Here is a 13,351-nt window from a genome sequence, read left to right as displayed (position 1 = left end):
TGGCAGCAGCAGCGGCAGCAGCAGTGGCAATAACAGGCAGTAGTGGCAGCAGCAGTGGCAACAATGGCAGTAGCAGAGCAGCAGCACAACAACGGCAGCAGCGGCAGCAGCAGTGGCAACAATGGCAGTAGTGGCAACAGCAGTGGCAACAATGGCAGCAGCAGTGGCAGCAGCAGCAACAATCCGGCAGTAGCAGCAGCAGTGGCAACAACGGCAGCAGCAGGCAACAGCAGTGGCAACAACGGCAGCAGTAGCAGGTGGCAGCAGTGGAGTGGCAACAATGGCAGCAGCAGCGGCAGCAGCAGGCAACAATGGCAGCAGCAGCAGCAGTGGCAACAATGGCAGCAGCAGCGGCAGCAGTGGCAATAACTGGCAGCAGCAGTGGCAACAGCAGTGGCAACAATGGCAGCAGCAGTAGTGGCAGCAGCAGTGGCACAATGGCAGCAGCAGTGGCAGCAGCAGTGGCAATAACGGCAGCAGCAGTGGCAGCAGCAGTGGCAACAATGGCAGCAGAGTAGTGGCAGCAGCAGTGGCAATAATGGCAGCAGGTGGCAACAGCAGTGGCAACAATGGCAGCAGCAGCAGTGGCAGCAGCAGTGGCAATAATGGCAGCAGTAGTAGCAGCGGTGGCAACAATGGCAGAGAGTGCAGTAGTCAGTAGCACAATAACATCAGCAGTATTTTTTCATTTAAAAGGGTCAATTTCTAAAGATACAAAACGTAGCATTAGTATTAGTGGCAGTGATACTTATTAGCAGGATGGTAGTAGCAGTGATGGTGGTAGTAGCACCGATGGTGGCAGCAGTGATGGCGGCAGCAGTGGCGGTGGCAGTAGCAGCGATGGTGGCAGTAGCAGTGATGCTGGCAGTAGAGTGATGGCAGGTAGTAGCAGTGACGGTGGCAGCAGCAGTGATGGTGGCAGTAGCAGTGATGGTGGCAGCAGCAGTGATGGCGGCAGCAGTAGGTGGTGGCAGCAGCGAGGTGGCGGCAGCAGCAGTGACGGTGGCAGCGCAGCGACGGCAGGCAGTAGCAGTGACGGTGGCAGTAGCAGTGACGGCGGCAGTAGCAGTCGGATGGCGGCAGCAGCAGCGATGGCAGCAGTATGCGACGGCGGCAGTAGCAGTGATGGCGGCAGCAGCAGCGACGGCGGCAGTAGCAGCGGTGGCAGTAGCAGTGACGGCGGCAGCAGCAGTGACGGCAGGCAGCGTTAGCGACGGCGGCAGCAGCAGTTGATGGCGGCAGCAGTGCGATGGCGGCAGCAGCAGTGACGGCGTAGCAGCGACGGCGAGCGCATGGCAGCAGCAGTGCGGTCGGCAGCAGCAGCGATGGCGGCAGCAGCAGCGATGGCGGCGCAGCAGGCAGGCGACGGCGGAGTAGCAGTGACGGCAGGCAGCAGTGCACGGAGGCAGTACTGGCGGTGGCAGCAGCAGCGATGGCGGTAGCAGCATGCAGTGGCGGCAGCAGCGTGGCGGCAGCAGCAGCAGTGATGGCGGCAGAGCAGTGATGGCGGCAGTAGCAGCAGATGGTGGCAGCAGCAGTGATGGCAGGCAGTAGTGGCGGCGGCAGCAGCAGTGACGGCGGCAGAGCAGTGACGGCAGCAGCAGCGACGGCGGCAGTAGCAGCAGTGACGGCAGGTAGCAGTGATGGCTGGCAGCAGCAGCGACGGTGGCAGCAGCAGTGGATGGCTGGCAGCAGCAGTGACAGGCAGCAGTGACGGACGGCAGTAGCGCTGGTAGCAGCAGCGATGGTGGCAGCAGCAGTGCGGCGGCAGTAGAGGATGGCGGCAGTAGTGAGCGACGGCGGCAGTAGCAGTGATGGCGGCAGTAGTAGTGATGGCGGCAGCAGCAGCTGACGGCGGCAGCAGCAGTGGCTGGCAGTAGTAGTGACGGCGGCAGCAGCAGCGGCGGTGGCAGCAGCGATGGCGGCAGTAGCAGCGATGGCAGGCAGCAGTGATGGCGTAGCAGTGATGGCAGCAGCAGTGGCGGCAGTAGCAGTGACGGTGGCAGTAGCAGTGGTGGATAGCAGCAGCGTGGCGGCAGCAGCACCGACGGCGGCAGTAGCAGTGACGGGGCAGCAGCAGCGATGGCGGCAGCAGCAGTGACGGCGCAGCAGCAGCGTGGAGGCAGGCAGCAGTGACGGCGGCAGCAGCATGGCAGGCAGTAGCAGCAGGTGGCAGCAGCAGTGATGGTGGCAGCAGCAGTGATGGCGGCAGCAGCAGTGACGGCGGCAGCAGCAGCGATGGCGGCAGCAGCAGTGATGGCAGCAGCAGCGATGGCGGCAGCAGCAGCGGATGGTGGCAGCAGCAGAGGTGGCGGCAGCAGCAGCGACGGCGGCAGCAGCAGGCCGATGGCAGGCAGTAGCGACGGTGGCAGCAGCAGCGATGGCAGTAGCAGTGACGGCAGCGCAGCGGTGGCAGCAGCAGTGATGGCGGCAGCAGCAGACGGTGGCAGTAGCAGACGGCGGCAGCAGCAGCGACGGTGGCAGCAGCAGTGACGGCGGCAGCAGCAGATGGTGCAGCAGTAGCGATGGTAGGCAGTAGCGGACGGCAGCAGCAGCATGGTGGCAGCAGTAGCGGACGGCAGTAGCAGTGATGGCGGCAGTAGCAGTGATGGCGGAGCAGCAGTAGGTGGCAGCAGCAGCGATGGCGGCAGCAGCAGCGATGGCGGTGCAGCAGCGGATGGTGGCAGCAGCAGCGATGGCGGCAGCAGTAGTGGCAGGCAGTAGCAGCGATGGTGGCAGTAGCAGTGGATGGGGGTAGTGGTGGTGGTAGAAGTGGTGGTAGTAGTGGTTGTGGTGGTAGAAGTAGTGGTAGTGGTGATTGAAGTAGTGGTAGTGTTGGTAGAAGTAGTAGTAGTGGTGGAAGTAGTGGTAGTGGTGGTGGTGGTGGTGATGATGGCGACTAAGTGCCAATAAGGGGTACACTTCCTGCCCAGCACACCACAACCACCACCACTGGTACCACCATCACTATCACCACCACCACTACCACCACCACCACTACCACCACCATCACTATCACCACCACCACTACCACCACCATCACTATCACCACCACCACTACCACCACCATCACTATCACCACCACCACTATCACCGTCATCACTACCTCCACCACCACCTAAGTAAGTTTATACAGGTATACACATCACAGTTACACATATCATACATAGCAGTGTATGTGTCAAGTACCCGGGGTAATCAAGTACCCGGGGTAATCAAGTACCCGGGGTAATCAAGTACCCGGGGTAACCCAGAAACATCAGACAGTGACTTATTTCCATTTGTGTCCTGGAGAAAGTACCAAGAAATGACATAATTAATACCTGAAATATTGTCGTCCTTGCATGATTTTCCTGTGATAATCTGAGAATCTTTCTTACAATGACCTACAAACTCTCAGCGCTGATGTTATAATGACCTTCAAACTCTCAGCGCTGGTGTTATAATGACCTACAAACTCTCAGCGCTGGTGTTATAATGACCTTAAAACTCTCAGCGCTGGTGTTATAATGAACTACAAACTCTCAGCGCTGGTGTTATAATGACCTTAAAACTCTCAGCGCTGGTGTTATAATGACCTTAAAACTCTCAGCGCTGGTGTTATAATGAACTACAAACTCTCAGCGCTGGTGTTATAATGACCTACAAACTCTCAGCGCTGATGTTATAATGACCTTCAAACTCTCAGCGCTGGTGTTATAATGAACTACAAACTCTCAGCGCTGATGTTATAATGACCTACAAACTCTCAGCGCTGGTGTTATAATGAACTACAAACTCTCAGCGCTGGTGTTATAATGAACTACAAACTCTCAGCGCTGATGTTATAATGACCTACAAACTCTCAGCGCTGGTGTTATAATGAACTACAAACTCTCAGCGCTGATGTTATAATGACCTTCAAACTCTCAGCGCTGGTGTTATAATGACCTACAAACTCTCAGCGCTGGTGTTATAATGACCTTAAAACTCTCAGCGCTGGTGTTATAATGAACTACAAACTCTCAGCGCTGGTGTTATAATGACCTACAAACTCTCAGCGCTGGTGTTATAATGAACTACAAACTCAGCGCTGGTGTTATAATGAACTACAAACTCTCAGTGCTGGTGTTATAATGACCTACAAACTCTCAGTGCTGGTGTTATAATGACCTACAAACTCTCAGTGCTGGTGTTATAATGAACTACAGACTCTCAGCGCTGGTGTTATGACCTACAAACTCTCAGCGCTGGTGTTATAATGAACTACAAACTCTCAGCGCTGGTGTTGTAATGAACTACAAACTCTCAGCGCTGGTGTTATAATGAACTACAAGGTGGCCTGGTGGCTCAAGCTTCCGCTTCACACACGGAGGGCCCGGGTTCGATTCCCGGCGGGTGGAAACATTTCGACACGTTTCCTTACAACTGTTGTCCTGTTCACCTAGCAGCAAATAGGTACCTGGGTGTTAGTCGACTGGTGTGGGTCGCATCCTGGGGGACAAGATTAAGGACCACAATGGAAATAAGTTAGACAGTCCTCGATGACGCACTGACTTTCTTGGGTTATCCTGGGTGGCTAACCCTCCGGGGTTAAAAATCCGAACGAAATCTTATCTTATCTTACAAACTCGAGGTTCGAGGTTCTGACCAGAGCTTTGGTAAGAGGGGAGGGGGGGGAAGAAGGATGGGTAAGGATGGAAGTTGGGAAAGGTTGGGGGGGGAGGAGGGGTAGGTGGGGTTATAAAAGGGTAGTGGCCTATTCACTTTAGTGTAATTTGAATATGCGTGTGTGCATATTGAGTAATTTATAAAGATGTTGGTTATATGAGTAGGGTATACCTCCTGCCCATCAATTTCGCAATGCTATATTATGTTATACCAGTGCGTCATTGAATTGGAAGGATGCATACTGCATACAATTGCTTGCCTTTTTTTTTTTTCGCAAGAGGTTGGTCAGGAGGCGCAGCTGCAGGCGAAGGTTGCCGGGCATTCGATGGAGGTTGGTTGCTCACCTGGAGTCGGCCAGCAAGGCAGTGACTGAGGTGGTGTCCTGCTGTATTGTAGTAGTAGGTGCAACGAGGTCAGTTGTGAGGTGTTGGTTGATAGAAGTGGGTCACCCGGAGATGGGGAGCGCTAGTCCATGTTACTGGACATAGAATGGTTCCGGTGGTATCCATTCATCGTCTGCGGGGAGGTTACCTGGAGGTTATTCCTGGAGGTTATTCCGGGGATCAACGCCCCCGCGGCCCGGCCCATGACCAGGCCTCCCGATGGATCAGGGCCTGATCAACTAGGCTGTTACTGTTGGCCGCACGCAGTCCAACGTACGAGCCACAGCCCGGCTGATCCGGCACTGACTTTAGGTATCTGTCCAGCTCTCTCTTGAAGGCAGCCAGAGGTTTATTGGCAATTCCCCTAATGCTTGATGGGAGGCTGTTGAACAGTTTTGGGCCCCGGACACTTATGGTGTTTTCCCTTAGTGTATCAATGGCGCCCCTACTTTTTATTGGGGGCATTTTGCATCGCCTGCCCAGTCTTTTACTTTCGTAGGGAGTGATTTCTGTGTGCAGATTTGGGACCCTTCCTTCCAAGATTTTCCAAGTGTAGATTATGATATATCTCTCCCTCCTGCGTTCCAACGAGTACAAGTCAAGTGCTTCCAAGCGTTCCCAGTAGTTAAGGTGCTTGACAGAACTTAAACGTGCAGCAAAGGATCTCTGTACACTCTCTAGATCTGCGATTTCACCTGCTTTGAATGGAGATGTTAATGTACAGCAGTATTCCAGCCTAGAGAGAACAATTGATTTGAAAAGGTTCGTCATGGGCTTGGCATCTCTCGTTTTGAAAGTTCTCATTATCCATCCTATCATTTTCTTTGCACGTGCAATCGTGGCACTGTTGTGATCCTTGAAAGTGAGATCCTCAGACATTACTACTCCCAGGTCCCTTACATTATTTTTCCGCTCTATTGTATGGCCAGAGTCAGTAGTATACTCTGTTCTAGTTATTATCTCCTCCAGTTTTCCATAACGGAGTAGTTGGAATTTGTCCTCATTGAACATCATATTGTTTACCGTTGCCCACTGGAAAACTTTGTTTATATCTTCTTGGAGGTTAACTGCGTCCTCAGCAGATGACAGCCTCATGCAGATCCTAGTATCATCCGCAAAGGATGATACGGTGCTGTGGTGTATATCTCTGTTTATGTCTGATATGAGGATAAGGAATAAGATGGGGGCGAGTACTGTGCCTTGTGGAACAGAGCTCTTCACTATGGCAGCCTCCGATTTAACTCTGTTGACCACTACTCTTTGTGTTCAATTTGTTAGGAAGTTGAAGATCCATCTCCCCACTTTCCCAGTTATTCCTTTAGAACGTATTTTATGGGCTATTACGCCATGATCGCATTTGTCAAATGCTTTTGCAAAGTCTGTGTATATTACATCTGCATTTTGTTTTTCTTCCAGTGCATCCAAGGCCATGTCATAGTGATCCAGTAGTTGTGAGAGGCAGGAGCGACCTGCCCTGAACCCATGTTGCCCTGGATTGTGCAGATTTTGGGAATCCAGGTGATTTGCAATCCTGCTTCTTAGCACTCTTTCAAAGATTTTTATGATGTGGGACGTCAGAGCTATTAGTCTATAGTTCTTAGCTAATGCTTTGCTGCCACCTTTATGGAGTGGGGCTATATCCGTTGTTTTAAGTGACTGTGGAATTTCACCCATGTCCAAGCTCCTCCTCCATAGTGTGCTTAGGGCACGCGAGAGGGGTTTCTTGCAGTTCTTAATAAAAACAGAGTTCCACGAGTCTGGGCCCGGGGCTGAGTGCATAGGCATGTTGTCAATGGCTTTTTCGAAATCTATCGGAGTTAGGGTAATGTCGGAAATCTGGCATACATTTATGGAGTTTTGAGGCTCATTCATGAAGAAATCATTTGGGGAGGTCGCTTAAGATTTTGGGACGAGGGAAGTTCTCCTTGTGGATAAAGCGTCGAACTCTTTGTTGGAGAGTCATTCTTTGGGATCTGTTGGAAGGGGTGGTGATGGTATAGTCGGTTGTGTTCACTGGTTGGGGGGGATTCTCTCTGTCAGGCACGTAGAGTTCCTGCATGTCATATAGTTGTCTCTTAGTAAGTTTGTCTAATCGGACACTGATTGCGGGGATTCTCTGTTGTATGTGTAGGTCTTCCGATCTGATTCTGTCTCTGAGTCTTGTGCTCGTGATGAAGTGGAGGGCTTTGTTTTGGACTCTTTGGAGTTTTAGCATGTTGGTTTTGGTTGTGAGCGACATGGGTACGCAGGGGTATTCCAGCAGAGGTCTGATCATCATCTTGTACAGGTGTAGTTTGATGTGGGGAGGAGCTGCTTTAAATTGATAAAGTTGGCCAAGGCGGGCTTTTGCTAGGTTTACTTTTTTGGTTATGTGGGTTGTAGAGTTGAGTAATCTGCCGATCTCGTATCCTAGGATCTTGTTTGGATTCCTTATAGCAATACGGGTACCTCTGATGGAAATACCCCCTTTTTCTTCTATGGTTGATGGTAAGCATCCAACAGTGCTGATGAGGACTTTGTCAGGGTTGGTTGTGATTCTCCATTTCTTCTCCCACCTGGCAGTTCTATTTAGTTCTTCATTCATTTTCTCGATTGCTCTCCTATGCTTGTTTGCACCAGCTGTAGGGGTGGAGGAGACAACATGGATGACATCGTCTGTGAATTGGGTGATAATGGTGTCGGTATGTTCAGGTTGGGGGAGGTCGTTGATGTATATGTTGAAGAGGATGGGGCTGAGGCAGGAGCCTTGGGGTACTCCTGCTGTTGGTGTGAAGGGGGTTGATTCCGCTCTGTGAAAGGTGGGGATGATTTTTCTTCCTGTTAAGAAGTTGTAGATGAGCCTGAGAAAGGTCCAGTTGTGATCAGGGAAGTCTACGAGTTTGTAAATGAGACCGTCATGCCAAAGGCTGTCGAAGGCCTTGTGTATGTCCCTGGTGGCGATAAGGGCCAGGTTCCCTTGCTTCTTTAGGCTGGCCAGGGCATCATAGATAATGTTTATGGCATGCTGAGTGCTGCGGCGGGACCTGAAGCCGAACTGCCTTTCAGAGAATAGGTGGTTGAACTTCATGTAATAGTTGAGTCTGTTGGAGATTATTCTTTCAAAGACTTTGCCCATGACTTCGAGTAGGGAGATGGGTCTGTAGTTCTCGGGATTGCGGTTGTCCTTGTTTGGTTTGGCGATGAAGATCATCTTAGCTGTCTTAAAAGTCTCTGGGAAGTGACCAGATGCCAAGATGGCATTGTAGATATTCACCAGAGACATCTTGCAGTTACGGGGGAGGTACTTTAGTAGTTTAGCTCTTATGCCTGATGGGCCAAGAGCTGTGTTTCTCAGTCGCCCTATGACTTGGGATACTTCTCTAAGAGTGATTGGTCTGGTGAGGGGATGTTCGTCTTCAAGGGTAGCTGTGTCAATTGATGGTATAGGATGAAAGTTTTCTAGGTTTTCGTCCCGCAATTGGTTGACCCACTGGTAGTGGGTGTTGTTAAATCTTCTGCTGTCGTTGTGTGAGAGAATGTTCTCCCATACTTCACCCATCAGCTTGGCTTGGTCCAGTGGATCGTCAAGTAGGGTAGTCACTACCTCACCATTTTCGTCGGTGAGGGAGTGAGAGAGGTGTTGAGTGGGAGTGTGGTTGGCCCCTAGTAGTCTGCGGATCGTGCTCCAGAATTGGTCAGGGTGGCGTTTGTACTGGTTAGCTTGGCGCACCAGATAATCCCAAAGATCTCTTTTATGTTGGGTTATTAGGGCGATTAGCTCTCTTCTCGATCTTAGTAGGGCTTCCCGGGAGGGTTGCCCTGTGAGGAAGTGTCTACTGCATTCTAATTGGTACCTGTTCATTCTGTCCTTGATTTCCCTAGTTGGTTTTTATTGTTGGTATATCTTGGACGATGTTAGTGTGCAGCAAGCTTGTGTGGCCTCTTTGATTCTGGCGTGAAGGAAGTTAATTGCCCCATCTACTGCATTGCAGGGCTGGTCTTCGAGAGAGATGGTTTGATCATTACCTAAGAAGGCTCTAAAGGGGTCGAAACCTAGCGTCTTCAGGTTGGGTTTGGGGGGGGGTGTACGGAACGGAGTGGACTGTAGCTTGATTACCACAGGGATGTGATCTGATCCGACGTTGCCACCTGGGGAGACTCTACAGTGGAACAAGTCACAATCTCTGTTGGTGAGGACTACGTCTGGGGTGCCTGGGTGGTGGCCCACAAACGACTTGAAGAATAGGCCTTGGAATTTGAGGTCTTTCGCGGCCATTATGTGGTATAGTTGTTTCCCCTTGTGGTTACCTTGGGGCAGGGTGGTTCCACAATTGAAGAGAGCAGGGTGGTGGGCATTGAAGTCCCCAGCTAGGACGGTGGGGATATTTCTATCGAGAAGTCGGTGTAAGGGAATGGATTCGATATACGATTGTCTGGGAGGGAAGTACCCTGTGATTGCTAGAAGTCTCCCGTGTGATGTTGGCACTTCAACCGCTAGGATGTTGTCCTCGTCGACATGTATGTTGCGGAATTCATGCGCTGGTGTTATAATGACCTACAAACTCTCAGCGCTGGTATTTCTTATAATTAGAGCTGGCTTGTCTTAAAGTAAGATTCAGTTTTTAGCAAGACTTTGTAAGTTCCTATTATTTTCAAGTTTCTAGAAAAAAAAACTATGGTATAAAGCTTATCCTGGTGGAGCACCAAGCAGCTGGTTGACACCGTGTTACTTTGTACACCAGACCAAGTCTGGTTGACACCGTGTTACTTTGTACACCAGACTAAGTCTGGTTGACACCGTGTTACTTTGTACACCAGACTAAGTCTAGCTGACACCGTGTTACTTTGTACACCAGACCAAGTCTGGTTGACACCGTGTTACTTTGTACACCAGACCAAGTCTGGTTGACACCGTGTTACTTTGTACACCAGACTAAGTCTGGCTGACACTGTGTTACTTTGTACACCAGACCAAGTCTGGTTGACACCGTGTTACTTTGTACACCAGACTAAGTCTAGCTGACACCGTGTTACTTTGTACACCAGACCAAGTCTGGTTGACACCGTGTTACTTTGTACACCAGACCAAGTCTGGTTGACACCGTGTTACTTTGTACACCAGACTAAGTCTGGCTGACACTGTGTTACTTTGTACACCAGACCAAGTCTGGTTGACACCGTGTTACTTTGTACACCAGACTAAGTCTGGCTGACACCGTGTTACTTTGTACACCAGACTAAGTCTGGCTGACACCGTGTTACTTTGTACACCAGACTAAGTCTGGCTGACACCGTGTTACTTTGTACACAATTCCCTGCAGCCGATTGAAAAAAAATATTAATTTTTATTTTACGTAACAAATTAAGAACACTGAGCGTAAATATTACATGATACTGCTCTGGTCTAGTATATCTCCTAGCACAGCCTACTAACTAGGATGATACTGCTCTGGTCTAGTATATCTCCTAGCACAGCCTACTAACTAGGAGGATACTGCTCTGGTCTAGTATATCTCCTAGCACAGCCTACTAACTAGGATGATACTGCTCTGGTCTAGTATATCTCCTAGCACAGCCTACTAACAAGGATAGTGCTGCTCTGGTCTAGTATATCTCCTAGCACAGCCTACTAACAAGGATAGTGCTGCTCTGGTCTAGTATATCTCCTAGCACAGCCTACTAACTAGGATGATACTGCTCTGGTCTAGTATATCTCCTAGCACAGCCTACTAACTAGCATGATACTGCTCTGGTCTAGTATATCTCCTAGCACAGAGTACTAACTAGCATGATACTGCTCTGGCCTAGTATATCTCCTAGCACAGCCTACTAACTAGCATGATACTGCTCTGGTCTATTATATCTCCTAGCACAGCCTAATAACTAGGATGATACTGCTCTGGTCTAGTATATCTCCTAGCACAGCCTACTAACTAGGATGATACTGCTCTGGTCTAGTATATCTCCTAGCACAGTCTACTAACTAGGATGATACTGCTCTGGTCTAGTATATCTCCTAGCACAGCCTACTAACTAGGATGATACTGCTCTGGTCTAGTATATCTCCTAGCACAGCCTACTAACTAGGATGATACTGCTCTGGTCTAGTGTATCTCCTAGCACAGCCTATTAACTAGGATGATACTGCTCTGGTCTAGTATATCTCCTAGCACAGCCTACTAACTAGGATGATATAGCTCTGGTCTAGTATATCTCCTAGCACAGCCTACTAACTAGGATGATACTGCTCTGGTCTAGTATATCTCCTAGCACAGCCTACTAACTAGGATGATACTGCTCTGGTCTAGTATATCTCCTAGCACAGCCTACTAACTAGGATGATACTGCTCTGGTCTAGTATATCTCCTAGCACAGCCTACTAACTAGGATGATACTGCTCTGGTCTAGTATATCTCCTAGCACAGCCTACTAACTAGCATGATACTGCTCTGGTCTAGTATATCTCCTAGCACAGCCTACTAACTAGGATGATACTGCTCTGGTCTAGTATATCTCCTAGCACAGCCTACTAACTAGGATGATACTGCTCTGGTCCAGTATATCTCCTAGCACAGACTACTAACTATTATGATACTGCTCTGGTCTAGTATATCTCCTAGCACAGCCTACTAACTAGGATGATACTGCTCTGGTCTAGTATATCTCCTAGCACAGCCTACTAACTAGGATGATACTGCTCTGGTCTATTATATCTCCTAGCACTGCCTACTAACTAGGATGATACTGCTCTGGTCTAGTATATCTCCTAGCACAGCCTACTAACTAGGATGATACTGCTCTGGTCTAGTATATCTCCTAGCACAGCCTACTAACTAGGATGATACTGCTCTGGTCTAGTATATTTCCTAGCACAGCCTACTAATTAGGATGATACTGCTCTGGTCTAGTATATCTCCTAGCACAGCCTACTAACTAGGATGATACTGCTCTGGTCTAGTATATCTCCTAGCACAGCCTACTAACTAGGATGATACTGCTCTGGTCTAGTGTATCTCCTAGCACAGCCTACTAACTAGCATGATACTGCTCTGGTCTAGTATATCTCCTAGCTCAGCCTACTAACTAGGATGAAACTGTTCTGGTCTAGTATATCTCCTAGCACAGCCTACTAACTAGGATGATACTGCTCTGGTCTAGTATATCTCCTAGCACAGCCTACTAACTAGGATGATACTGCTCTGGTCTAGTATATCTCCTAGCACAGCCTACTAACTAGGATGATACTGCTCTGGTCTAGTATATCTCCTAGCACAGCCTACTAACTAGGATGATACTGCTCTGGTCTAGTATATCTCCTAGCACAGCCTACTAACTAGGATGCTGCTGCTCTGCTCTAGTATATCTCCTAGCACAGCCTACTAACTAGGATGATACTGCTCTGGTCTAGTATATCTCCTAGCACAGCCTACTAACTAGGATGATACTGCTCTGGTCTAGTATATCTCCTAGCACAGCCTACTAACCAGGATGATACTGCTCTGGTCTAGTATATCTCCTAGCACAGCCTACTAACTAGGATGATACTGCTCTGGTCTAGTATATCTCCTAGCACAGCCTACTAACTAGGATGATACTGCTCTGGTCTAGTACATCTCCTAGCACAGTCTACTAACTAGGATGATACTGCTCTGGTCTAGTATATCTCCTAGCACAGCCTACTAACTAGGATGATACTGCTCTGATCTAGTATATCTCCTAGCACAGTCTACTAACTAGGATGATACTGCTCTGGTCTAGTATATCTCCTAGCACAGCCTACTAACTAGGATGATACTGCTCTGGTCTAGTATATCTCCTAGCACAGCCTACTAACTAGGATGATACTGCTCTGGTCTAGTATATCTCCTAGCACAGTCTATTAACTAGGATGATACTGCTCTGGTCTAGTATATATCCTAGCACAGCCTACTAACTAGGATGACTCAAGAAATCGTAATGACACGATTGCAAACAAACCATACCCCCGGCCGGGATTGAACCCACGGTCATAGAGTCTCAAAACTCCAGCCCGTCGCGTTAGCCACTAGACCAGCTAGCCACAATAAGATTCATCCAACTAGGTATATTTCTACACCATAGGAAGGTTAGCACAGGCACCTCTGTGACCACAAATGCAAGCTTTTTACAGACGAATCTCCAGCTAGCATGGCCGTGACGAACTCTAGCTCAAGTCCCTTCACTGCCGTCAACATGACTCAAGAAATCGTAATGACACGATTGCAAACAATCCATACTCCTGGCCGGGATTGAACCCGCGGTCATAGAGTCTCAAAACTCCAGCCCGTCGCGTTAGCCACTAGACCAGCTAGCCACAATAA

General features: G+C 49.4%; 1 protein-coding gene across 1 annotated transcript in view; it reads right to left on the bottom strand.

Annotated features, from left to right (window-relative positions):
* LOC128697584 (uncharacterized) overlaps positions 1-13,351 on the bottom strand; it is a 117,669-nt gene that overhangs the window by 93,251 nt on the left and 11,067 nt on the right. The window lies entirely within an intron of this gene.

Source organism: Cherax quadricarinatus, chromosome 44, assembly GCF_038502225.1.
Source record: "Cherax quadricarinatus isolate ZL_2023a chromosome 44, ASM3850222v1, whole genome shotgun sequence".
NCBI classification, from domain to species: Eukaryota; Metazoa; Arthropoda; class Malacostraca; order Decapoda; family Parastacidae; genus Cherax; species Cherax quadricarinatus.
Note: the sequence above shows the minus strand (reverse complement) of the source record. Positions and strands in the feature narration are given on the sequence as shown.